The sequence below is a fragment of the Mus caroli genome, chromosome 8 (genome assembly GCF_900094665.2).
Source record: "Mus caroli chromosome 8, CAROLI_EIJ_v1.1, whole genome shotgun sequence".
Classification (NCBI taxonomy): Eukaryota; Metazoa; Chordata; class Mammalia; order Rodentia; family Muridae; genus Mus; species Mus caroli.
In genome coordinates, this window is record NC_034577.1 from 64,147,710 (window position 1) to 64,161,089 (window position 13,380).

The following is a 13,380-nucleotide window of genomic DNA, read 5'->3' on the forward strand; positions in this document are numbered from 1 at the left end:
ACAGGCATTTGCAGGGGTGAGTCTCATTTGATTTGTTTCTGTGTTAGCTATGCATGAGTGTGTGCATGCATTGTACCCACATGAAGGTCAGAGGGTAATGTGCAAGAATTAGTTCTCTCCTTTGGGCCCCGGGGATTGAACTCAGGTCATCAGGCTTGACATCAAGCCCCCATTACCACTAAGCCATCTCCTTAGTCCTTATTCAGTCTCACTCAATCACATTACTGTGAGCCTGGACATACCATATGCCTGTTTTAGAAGTCTACCCTTGAGCTTGCACAGAGTTGCAGGACTGGGAAGATGAAGTCTGGACAATAGCTGAGGGGGTCACACCCAGAACACATGGGGCAAAGCCTTTTGTCACCTCTACAAACGACTTTGGGCTCATGGGGATTTTTATTTTATTTTTCAGTGTGTGGGGTGGGGGGAAGGTTGTACATGTGAGCTCAGGTGCCCTCAGAGGCTAAGGCTTAGAATCCTCGGAGCTGGCTGTATGCTACCTGTTGTGGGTGCTGGGTACTAAACGTGGATACTCTGCAAGAGGGACACATGCTTTTAATTGCTCAGTCATCTCTCCAGCCCCACCAGAGTAATATTTTAAATATCACTTTAGGGTTGGTTTTAATTTAAAGATACATAAACTCCAAGATGGGTAGAGCCTTGTTTCTCCATCTGAATTTCAAAGAAAACAATTTTGTGGAACCGAGGCTGTAGCTCAGTTGCTAGTAGTTGTAGCTCATTTGCAAAATGCTTATAGCTCAGTAGGTAGAATGCATGTGGCACAGGTGGTACATTGTTTGTCATTCAGGTGGTAGAGTGCTTGCCTAGCATGCACAAGTCCTGGGGTCTATCCCCAGCACAACATCAACTAGAAAGATGCATGGTTGTTCAAGCCCTTTGAAGATGGAGGCAAGAGAATGAGGACTTCCAAGTCAACCTTAGCTACATAGTGCTGAGTTCAAGGCCACACTGATTATAGGAGAGTGTCTCAAAAATGAAAAATAGGAAACATTTCCATAAAGGTAGTCTCCTGAGCCTGGTGCTGTCAGAGGTGGAGGATCTAAAGAAGGCCCTCTGGGCATGGAGCCAAGCCTGGCACCTCTCCTTGTCTCGTGTTTTCAGCATCAGACTTTAAACTCAACAGCAAGGGAGAAAATGTGAAAGGAAAGATTGTTAAAGTCAATCCAAGAAACCTGTGACACAGGGCTTTCATCCAGCTGCTCAGAGGCTGAGGCAGGAGGATTGCGAGTTTAAAGCCTGCCTGGGGTGAAGAGTGAGTTCCAGTCTAGCCTGGGAAAGTTAGTGACATCCCATTTCAAAAAGTAAAAACAGAAAAGGTCAAAAGAGGGCTGGAAAGATGGCTTGTGTAAAGGAGCTTGCTGCCAAGTCTGTGGCCAGGGGTAGAAAGAGATGACTCCAACAAGTTGTCCTCTGACGCACACCTATGGGCTGTGGCATGCACTCCTGCACACAGTTATGTAAGAGAGCAAAAAGAGGAAGAAAAAAAGACACAAGAAAAGTCCAAAGAGGCCTGGGTGTAGCTCACCGGCAGGGCACCTGCCCATATGCAACTCACTGCATCTGGTCCTGTGGCAGGGACCATTCACCCTGAGGAACCCAGCACTCCATTTGAAACAAGGAAATAATCCCTGGCGAGAGTGAGGAAGGGTGTCAAGTGATGAAAGGACTTGCCCGGTGACCAATGACTTCAGCTGGATCCCCAGTACCCATGTAAAGGCAGGAGAGAACTCCACAAAGTTGTCCTCTAACCTACACACACACTTCAAACACACACAATAACAAGAAAACTGTAAAGAGTCCTCCCAGGATCTACACACATTCAGCCTAACTGCAGAGGGTAGATTTGCTGCATAGAAGCATGAATTTTCTCCCCCACCCCCAGCCTTCATAAGTCCAGCTCCAGGGATCCAGGCCCCTCTTCCGGACTCTGTAGGCACTGCACACAATGCGCGCACACACACCTCTACATGTAATTGATAGTAAAAGCTTTTTAAAATCCTATTGCAAGAGAAACCTGAAAGAGGCTCCAGGCCCTGGTGGAGGTACTTCCCACTAGCAGTGGGGCCATCCAAACACCGTAGGAAGTGATAGGAAGTGTTGAGGGGAATGTGTAATTAAATGTCTCAGTGTCTATAACTGGTAAGTCATTGAGACATCCCCAGGTGTTCTTCATGGCAGGGACCCAATATCCCACAGCCAGCAGGCCTGAGCTCACTTCGTGCTCCCAACAGAGCCTGGATGGCTGTCTACAACAGTGTATATCCATCAGCTGAGAAGACCCAGGACGGATTCAGGTGAGTTCTGTGAGGAAGTTGGGGGTAAAGAGACACGGGACTAAGACATCCATGGATGAGAGGCAGTTTCTGCCTTGGAAAAGGAAAAATTTTTATTTTTATTACATGTTAATTTTTTATAGTCACACCATATGTGTAGAGGTCAGAAAACACCTTTTGGGAGTCACCAAAGGTTCCACCATGTGAATCCTGAGGCTGTAACTCGGGTTCCACCATGTGAATCCTGAGGCTGTAACTCAGGTTCTTGAGTTTGGCTACAAGGTCCTTCACTTGCTGAACCATCTTTCTCCCCTGTGAAGAAAACTTAAACAGAGATGCTACAAGTGGTATGATTCAGGCAGAAGAACAAGAGCTGACCTGGGGAAGCAGGCTTGACTTAGTCCCAGGGATCAAACTCAGGTTTTCAGCTTGGCAGAAAGAGCCCTTACCCACTAAGTCTTCTTGCTAGCCCTCATCTACCTTAAAATGTCAATGGTGCCAAGGTTCAGAACCATTTAAAAGGGTCTTTATGTCACCAGCAGGGAGGGAACAGAGGCACAACCCCAAGTCACTCACACTAGCTGACTTAATTTTTTGTTGTTGTTGTTAAGATTTCTGATTGACCATGTCGGGGGTGGGGGGGACGTGCAGTGCCTGCAGAGGCCAAAAAAAGGCGTCAGATTATCAGGACTTTAGGGGATTTTGAGGTATTCGTTTAATGGTGCTGGGGAGGAATTTTATGTCCTCTGCAAGAGCAATGTATACTCTTACCCACTGAGCCATCTCTCCGGCCCACATTCTCTTCATCTTTTAGGCAAACCCAGGACTTGTGATTTGACCTGGGCTCTTAAATATAGAAAAAGGGCAAGCAAAAAGCTGAGTGGGTAAAGGTGTTTGTGACAAACCAACTCTAGCAATCTGTCCCACCCCCACCCCTACAAATGGAAGGAAAGAATGGGCTGTACAACATTGTGCTCTGACCTCCACGTGCACACATGCAAACCCACAGGCAGGCACACACACACACACACACACACACACACACACACTAATGATTTTTTGAAAAATAGAAAGCCCCTTAAGTACAGAAGGAATGCAAATAGGATGACATGGGTGTGGGCTCCTCTGCAAAAGGCACAGTTCACTGAGATAGTTCTGCTGTTATTCTTCAGCACAAATGTTAAGGAAAAGGAGGGAATTTCTCCGAAAGGAGGTAAGGGGAGGCACCCATGTGTGGATACCACAGAAGAGCCATAGTGAGTGTCTCAGTGCCCGCTGTGTAAGCCAGATGGTGACTCTCAAACTACAACTCAAAAGTTATTAGGAAGATTGGTTGTCTTTTTCTGCCTCTCTCTATCTTGATAAGTGTAATTTTTTTAGATTATATCCAGACCAGCTTCGGTGGAATTATAATCTGATAAACCCCTGGGTCACTGGGGTTGCATAAGGAAGTGAGAATGTGCCTGTTACTGTAAACAGTGAGAGTCCTAGAAACGCGCGTGTTTCCTGCCAGTGGGGAAGCAGGTGGTAACCATCAGGATTCTTGCTTCGCAGCCAGACTCCTCTCCTGTCTCTCCATCCTTCAACATCACATATTGTCCTGCAATTGAACAAGACAGACACTTTAACTTATTTAATTCCTTTAACATTTAATGGACAGAAAAAGTTGTGCATATTTAAGACATGCAACTTTCTGATTTACATATGCATTGGGTCGTGGTATTATGAGCAGTTTAATTAACACATTAATCTCCATTTAGGCTTTCTCTGGGGTGCCTTATAAAGGCTCAGCCAGCAGCTGCTAAGTCAGACCCTGGTGACCCCTCTTCCATTCACTTCTCTGCTTTCAGGGTTGGTTGCTTGGTTGGTTGGTAGTCAAATGGTTTGTTGGGTTGGGGCCTATTTTGTGGGCTTTATTGTTTAAGGTTATTTATTTTATTTCATGTATATAAGTGTTTTGCCTGCATCTAGGTCTGTGCACCATGTGTGTGCCTTGTACCCTCAGTGACCAATAGAGGGCACTGGGTCCTCTGGAATTGGGGTACGCTCTGCCCCAGCGGTCTCGCAGGCCCTTGGCTACTTCCCAGCTCTGCAGAGTTGAGCTGCTTCTTCCTTGTCAGCCATCTACCCCTGCGGCTAGTTGTCACAAATCCCCTTATCCCAGTAAATCAAAACTCTAGACGTTTATAATTAATCAGTCAGGTTTATATATCAATAAAGTCTCAATTCACAAGATGCCCACACAATAATTTCAGAGCCAATTGATAATGTTATAAGCTGCCCACCTAGATTAGACAAGTTATCCCAATTATTCTATTCTTTTATAATAGTCATGGCTACCTGTGGCTATTTAAAGCCACGTAGGTTCAGCAGTGGTGACCTTTAATCCCAGCACTTGGGAGGCAGAGGCAGGCAGATGTCTGAGTTCAAGGACAGCATGGTCTACAGAGTGAGTTCCAGGACAGCCAGGGCTGCACGGAGAAACCCTGTCTCAGAGAAAAAACAAAAAAAACAAAAAAAAAACAAAAAAACAAAAAACAAAAACAACAACAACAACAAAAGCCACTCAGAATCTGGGTCATCTCCTCTTCCTCCATCTCTCCATCTTCCTTCCTTCTCCTCTCTTCCTGTCCCTCTCTCTGAAACTCTTAGCTCCACCTCCCTTGTTCCTGTCCAATCACAGGTTTCTTGTTGTACTAATATTTAAATTAATTGGGGGAGATTCTGCTACAGCACCATGTGGGTGCTGTGAACCCAGGTCCTCTACAAGAGTAGCCACATGGGTCTGAAGGTTTGGTTGCAATTGTGCTTGGTTGGTTGTCGGTTGAATTGGGGTTTTGCTGTTCTTATGGCTGGCTGATTGCTTGGATTAGTTTTGTGTTTTTCTTCCTGCTGTTGTTGGCTGGTTGGTGTGTGCTGTTGTTCTCTGAGACAAGGTCACAATCTGTAGCCCAGACTTGCCTCAAATTCATGACAATCCTCCTGCCTCAGCTTCCTGAGTAGTGAGGTTTAGGCATGTTCCATTACATTCGACCCAGTTTTCTGTCTCTGGTCGTGGTTGACTGCTCCATTTCCTCATGAAAGTGATGGTGCAGAGTAGCTGTCTTTCTGTGCCTGAATTACATCACTTAAGGTCATACTCTTGAGAGGTTCACTATGAGATAAAAACCCAAGGAATAAAAATTTCCAATTCCTAGGAACCAAACTGGGGGCCTTGGAGGAAGCCACTGACAATAGGCTGTTAATCAGTGCTGGCCCCGATTAGGGAGGATCAGTCTTAGCCCTGAGTCAGCTTCTGAAACACTTGGCCAGAGGAGATAACAAGGCCAAAACATAGCTGGTTACTGAAATTCTTCAAGGTCTCTTCAAATATAATGACACTAACTTAGCAACCAGTCAAAACTGCACTATTGTCACTGCTGTGCCCCTTACCAATCATATCAGAGGTTACCTAAGCCTTCTAGAAGATTCCCCTAGCCCTGCACATAAAGGGGCCTGCAAATCCCTCAAGTCATCCACATTGTGATGAATGACTGACCCCCTACATGCTAGTAATTTCTGCAGAATAAACACTCTTTGCCTTTGCATACTATGTGAGTCTGGGTTCTTCCTTCAGTGATTCTTGAACCCTAACATTCTCAAGGTTCACCTACACCTTCCCTGTAGTTATGATCATTAATAAATTCCAGCAGTGGCTAGCTACCTGCCTCAATGGTCCTGAATGAAAAACACACACACAGTCTTTATATTTTAATATGCCTTAATCAGCATAATAGATGGGCCACTGCCTTCTTCACTGCTGTAAGACTCTACCTCCTGCCAATAATCCCGAGTCAGAACTTAAAAATTCTGTGTTGTGTCTGGACTGCTCTAGATCCTGTTAGGCAGCCCTCTGGGCCGCACTCTCCTGACTCCTTCCCATGATGGCTATGCCTCTCTGTCCTGCACTCTTCTCAGGCCTGGTTTCTCTTCTTTCCTCCACACTGTCCCGGCCTGGTAGATCTCCTCCTCTCCCTCCTCCTCATCCCAATCCTGGGAAATCCTAAAATCCTGCCTCTCTCTGTCCTTCCCAACTATTGGCTGGTGGTATTTTTATTTACCAATCAGGACCAACTGGGGGTGGGACAGGTTCACAGAAGCTGCATGTAGATACTCTCATGCAAGCAGTTTTTGGGAACATAGTTAGCATTCATAATATAAACAACTACAGTCCCAAATAACAGGGTGTCCTTTTTGTGGTTGAGTAATATTCCACTAGAAGCATACATCTCATGCATGCAATCACAGTTTTCATCATTCCTTCCTTGACATGGGTTATTTTCTGCCTTAGTTCCTATGGCTGGCTGGTCATGCAATGGAGCAGATCTGTCTTACACATACCGACTTGTTTCCTTTGGATATTTACACACTACTGGGGCTGCTAGGATCCTACAGTGGGTTTGCTTCTTATTATCTGAGGAAGTTCCAGAGAGCTGCCACGTGGCAGCCTAGCCATGTTGCCCTTGATTCCTTTGAATAAATCCTGAGGGGCACAGATGAATCACATAGTAATTCTAGTTCCAGTTTTGTTTTGTTTTGTTTTGTTTTTTTCAGAAAGCCCCAGACTGTCTTCTCTGGTACCTGTACTGCTTTGCACTCCACAGTGTATAAGGGTACCCACATCCTCACCAGCCTTTGATATTTTCTTGGTTACAGCCACTCTCTCTTGGGTGAAGTGGAGTCTTCATGTTCCTTTGGGTTGGGTTTGGAGTCAGGGTCTCACATAGTCCAGATTGTCTTTGAATTCCTGATCCTCCTGCCTCAGTCTCCTGAGTGCTGGAATGACAAGCATTGTGTGACATTTTTACTGGGGACATGAACAAATATCTATTCACTGCAGATAGGAAACTGACAACAGGCCAAATTATAGATACCACTAAAATCCAACTTGGTGAACCATGAGTTTTATTGGGGTTACATACAGGAGTATGAATGAGGGGTTATTTAGAGAAGCAAAAATAACTCCAAAACAGTTTTATCACTGAAGTCCACCCCAGCATAGTGACAGCTCACAGAGCTGGGAGCTCACTGCACAGCTTATGAGCAGCTCAGCAGGCTAGAGAGTGTCCCTTCCTGGTGTCTCAGTCTAAACACCTTCCAGGCAACTGGGATGGTCTCTCAGTAGGCCTTGTACCTCAGGCACACTTGAGGAAGGAAGAGCCTAGTGAATCTTGTCACTCTGGGGGACTTCCTGAAGCTTTTGAGTTGTTTACTTCCTGTGCTTAAGGAGCTCCCCTGGGAGCCAGAAAGTTCCAATCTCAAAGGAACCTGCAGGATTGCTGTGCCTCCACACCCACTTTCTCCAAGGACTTTTTGGTTTACATTTCTCTAGAAGTTGAAGAGGCTGAATTTCATTTTTATGCATTTGTTGACCTTTTGTTTTTCTTCTTTGAGAACGGTCCATTCAACCCATGCCCCTGTGTTGATTGGCAGCTTGGTTTCCTTGATTAATGTCTTTGGAGATCTTCATATAGTCAAGAGAGTAACACCTGTGAGGCAACTGCTGGCAAAAACTCTTCTCATGTGATGGGCCACTTAATGAATCTCTTTTGTTACATCTGTAAGAAGATGTTGGGTTTGTTTTACTCTCTAATTTCTTTGTTCCTATCTCCCCAAAGGGCTCTGAGCTTTCTGGAATCATCTCTTTGTTTTTTTCACCCCCAGATTTTTTTATGTATTAGATTTGTTTCTTATTTATGTGGATGTATATGTGTCTACATGTGGGTATGTGCACATGTGCATGTGTGCAGTGCCCATGGAGGCCAGCAGAGGGCATTGGGTCCCCTGTACCTGGAGTTAAGTATTAAGTTTTAACTTTTAAGCCACACCATATGGGTACTAGGAACCCATCTCTCGTCTTTGGAAAAAACAAGCACTGTTGACCAGTGAGCCATCTCTCTTGCCTCCAACCTCCAGGTTTCCATGCATCCTTTAGTGACAAAGACACTGTAAAAGTGTGAATAACTGTCAGCAGAGCTCAAGAGTGAAGGGATGTGTGGTGTAACTTTTCCTGGGGAGAGTGAACAAATGTCTATTCAAACCAAATATACCACCTCCAACAGGAGGAGTAAATAACTCAAGTCTATCCTGGGAATCAGTGGATTTTAGGTCTTCAGGTGGAGGGGAGGAGTTCCAAGACCAGCAAAATGGGGAGATCCTCAGAAACAGGCAGTAGGCAAGGAACCTTAGGCTGTTGGTTGACCGAAGGACTTATCTGGAGTTTGTTGACTTGTGAGAGATGGATCCAAGTCTCATGACTCCCTGAAGCTTACAAGAATTTTTATACATTTACAAAAAAGAATAAATAAAAGTTTTAGATCTATTAGCATTACCACTGCTTGTAATTTGTACTGAAATCCACATTGTAAAAAAGACAGCAGACTCATGCCTTTGAGTCATAGTAAAAGCTTGGGGACCCCCCAAAAATGATTTGAGGTTAAAAGCATTAATACTTCTTCTTCTGTCCAGAGGAGTGGATATAGAGGTTGGACAGAAATGACTCCAACACAGTTGAGAAGTATTTTTAAGTCTATACTTAGAAGACAACCAAAGAAAACTTTGAGCTTGTGACTATGACTGTAGGAACACTGCTTTACCAGAGCTACATTAATAGCTAGTCAGAGATGCATGTTCAAACTGTGAGCTTTTGAAAGCTTTTTATAACAAGAGCACAGAAGGGGAAAGAAACCTGAAGCATTTCTCATTTTTGACATACCTTAAATTACTTTCTTAGACCCTCACAAAATGCATAAACCTTATACCTTTCCCTTCCATCCACTCACTTACCATGAGACACAGATGTTTGATTACTGACAGCAGTCATTGCAAAACAAGTTTCTTTAAATTAAGAAATAGTAATATAGATAGATGATAGATAGATAGATAGATAGATAGATAGATAGATAGATAGATAGATAGATAGATAGACTTATTTTGTGAGTTTATCTATCATTAAGGTAAACTGTGTCTGACTTTATCAGCCAGAGACCCAGTGGCTCTGGAAAAGTGAGACCTGACTTTGCATTTGAAATGAACTAACCAGGTAGATGCAGTCTTAGGGAGAGGAGCTACTTTGCATGCTGTTGTTAACATAAAGCTACAGTTAGGGGTCAACACCATAGGAGATCTGAGAAAGATTAATTATAGCAGGAAATATAATCTGAGTGGCATCTGTATCAATTAAAATAACAGATTTACCACAACTTGGATAGTTTGCTCTATGCTCCTATGTTCTCAGTGGTCTTGAGGACTTTTGGAGGGACAGAAGTAGTAAGTCTTAAGCTGTCACAGGACAATATAACATCTTCAGCTGCTGCACAGGGCAACATAAGCTTTCAGTTACCAGACCCAGAAGGTCTAAGGGAGTTTTCCTGTGGAGAATGAACGTGAGAAGACTGATGCACTTTGATGAGGCAGAGTAGAGCAGTCAATCCAGAGGTGGCCACAATTTAGGCAGGGCACTGGTGATGGGTGAGGCATGGGGCAGTTCCTCCGAGTAGTTAGAGTCTGTGCTCCATCATCTTCTTTGGAGACCTTAGGGTTGCTGCTAGGATCTGGCATCTCTGTTTCTCATGGGAAGCTTTTTCTAGTAAACAGTTTAAATTCAGCAGATCTCTGAAGACTTTGAGGACCATTGTCTGCCTGGTTTTAAACAAGTTTTGCTTGCTTTTAGCTACTTGATTCTGCTTACTTGCTTTAGGCTTAGTCTTGAAAAGGTGCACAGGAAGCTAAACAAAGCTTGTAACTAACTGAGTCACATTTGTACTTGGCATGATTGTGAGCCTAGTTCTGAAAACATTGAAGAATTTGATCATGTATGATGACTGAGTACTAACTTGCATGTCTTCATTATTTTGAACCATTGACAAGTCAGTAGTAAGATTAGGATTTTACAGCTTCATCCCTCTTAAGTTTGAGACGTAAAATTTTGAGTTGAATATTTAATTGAAGATTCTTTAACATCAAAAATAAAACTTCTAACAATAAATACAGTCCCTAGGGAGTCCAGGAACTTTTCTGACCTTTTCATAGTCCACCATTACAGAATATCAGGTTTTTCATGACTCGGTTTCTCCAAATAGCTAAAGATTTTTAAAAAGTTACCAAGGACAAAGAAGCCAGACACACATTTTCCAGTCAGTTACTGTTAACCTGAGTATACCTTAGGGATTTATAAACCTTATCAAACATATCTTATTCATCAAACGTGTTCCTTATTTAACACTTTCTAAAGCCTGGTATTGAGCACTTAGCAAAGAAGTAAGTGGTTAGAAATAACTCTATAAATCAGCTTTTGTTAATAGGGGTAGACCTTTATAACCGTAGGAATTTATCATATAGTAATTCATTCTAATCCAAAATGTTTTTGGAGACCTGTTTTTGACTCCTTAGTCTAAAGAGGAGACAGGTTTTATAGGTACTGCCTTAGTTGCTTTGTACCCCATGGTCATCTTAATCAAGATGGTGGTGAAGTCATATAGCGTGAACCTGCTTTTTTACCTTAGTAAATAGAGATGACTGCCAGACACATGGTTGCTTCCATCCTGATGAGATCATCAGCTAAAATGAAGGCAAGTCACGTGGTTCCTGATTAAAAACATCTATTTCCTTAACCAAGAGATGAATCTAAGTTATGTACAGTACATACAGTAAGTAGATCTATTTTTCTATATAAGTTTTGAATCACATACAGCAAATTAAGACTCAACCTTTTGCTATAAGTTTTAAACTAAATTTTTGTTACAAATTTTTTAACCGCACCCAATAAAGAACACCCTGAGGTGAGAGCATTTACACAAAATAGTCTTAAAAGGTTTCTTGAGAGCAGAGTACAGACAAATCATAAAGACAAAAGATTCTGAAGAGTAAAGAGTGAAGACTTTGGGATTATAGAGAAGGAAGTATTAGATATCAGAGATTTGGGGATCATTTGTTTATGTGGTGGCAGAAGTTATTATGGTTTAGAAGAATTTGAAAATGAAGTGTATTACTTTTTGACCATTTATTGAGCTGTACTGAGGCAGAGCTTTTTGCAGTAAGACAGTGAGGATTTAATGAAATCCCTGAATCCCAAGAGAAAAGGAGAAAAGGTCACAAAATGATCTCCCCAGAGGCAGAGCTCCTTTAAGCTCCAGGAGGGAGCTGAGAGACAGTGAACAATGTAGCCATGAGGAACCTGGGCTACAAATAGAGAGGATTCCAATGTTATGTAGAGGCCACAATTGCATTGAGAAACTGAGGGGCTGGAGCTCTGAGGGAGAGGTGAGGAAGCTCCAGGAAGGAACTGAGAGCCTTGAAGGAGAGGTGAAAGCAACTGAAGAGCTGGACTGGGGACCTTTTGAGAAAGGTAGGATTCCAATAGAGCAATGGTTCTCAAGCCTCCATACACTGGGACCCTTTAATACAATTCCTCATGTTGTAGTGAACCCCAATCATAAAATTATTTTTGTTGCTCCTTCATAACTGTAATTTTGCTACTGTTATGAACTGTAATGTAAATGTTTTTGAAGGTAGAGTTTGCCAAAGGGTAGTCACTCACAGGTTAAGAACCACTGAAACAGGCAAAGATGTAAGTCTTGCCCACACGATGGCTGCCCCCAGAAAGCATAGGAGGCTGCAGGAGCCAGAGAGAAGACTTTCCAAGTAGGTGGGGAGAGGCCCATAGTTAGAGAAGGCTGGGGAAAGAAGAAGCTACAGAAGCTGACTCTAGAATTTGAAGTCAGTTTTGGTGGGTGCCAGAAACTAATGATCCATGCCTCCCTTAGGAGAGTCCACCAGCAGCTGGGGTCAGAGAGGCCAAGTCCCAAGGAAGGCAACCCACACATGCTTCTCTTGTGTCCTAGGTTCCAGATGAATGAAAAAAAAAAATGAGGATGACAGCTCCATGGTATGTTGGAGGTGAGGGTTTGTTGTACACATGAGGGTGAGCCCAGCCAGAGGCACCTGGAAAAGTCGAAATTGAACAGGGCAACAAGAGGAGGGAATGCAAAGTCTGCTTTTACACAGACACCTCAATCAGCCATTGACCAGGTCTTGTTAAAAACCTAACATTCTTGGGGTGATTTGCATAAACAAGGGGCACTTCCAGACAGCTTTGACAAAGTGGGTAGCAACTTAAGAAAGCTGCATCTCTAAGAATTGTGTCTCCTGATCACACCCCTGAAATACACCACTTCTGTGGCCTAGCAGAGGACTTGACAACATTTCCTGGGCCTTGGGAGTTTCAACAGGAATAAACACTGCATGACAAAAAATGGGTTGGGAAAGGATAATCGAGAGGTGATAAGGAGCCAATGCCTTTGTTAGAGTTCATGAACCTCTGAAGGAAGACCCCAGACTCAGATGGTATGCAAGAACAAAGACTGTTTATTCTGCAGAAACAACCAGCATGCAGGGGTCACCAACACTTCAAAATGGCAACCCAGACAAAGATACTCAGGCCTCTTTTATAATAGGACTGCTATTAAGGCCCTTCTGATGTCAAAACTGGAATGAGAACTTTGCTGGTCTTCAAGTGTCATGAGTTAATTGCTTCTGAGACAGCAACCAAGAGCACATTCCAAGAGGTTGTAAAACCATTAACCAAAGGTCATAAAAAGGGAACTAAAGATTTACTATAGGTGCAGGACAGAAGATAAAATATTGACTGGGTTTATCTATACAAAACTTCAAGGATGACTTAGTTATGGTTTTTAACTCTCCATGAGCCTGTAAGCTAGTGACAGGAGATGCATGTTTAGCCAAATAGTTACTGCTAATGGATATGCATGTAAACATTCTCTGTTGTAAACTTCTTATTCAATTTATGACCTGAATTTATGTGCAAATTTGTGGTGAACTTTTTACCATGTGATCATGCACTCTGAAAGTCGGACAAGTGCTGAGGACAAAGACTGGAGACAGGCCTCACTCCTCTTTTCGTCCTGGGACTTCAACTAGAATTGAAATACCAGCCGGGCGTGGTGGCGCACGCCTTTAATCCCAGCACTTGGGAGGCAGAGGCAGGCGGATTTCTGAGTTCGAGGCCAGCCTGGTCTACAAAGTGAGT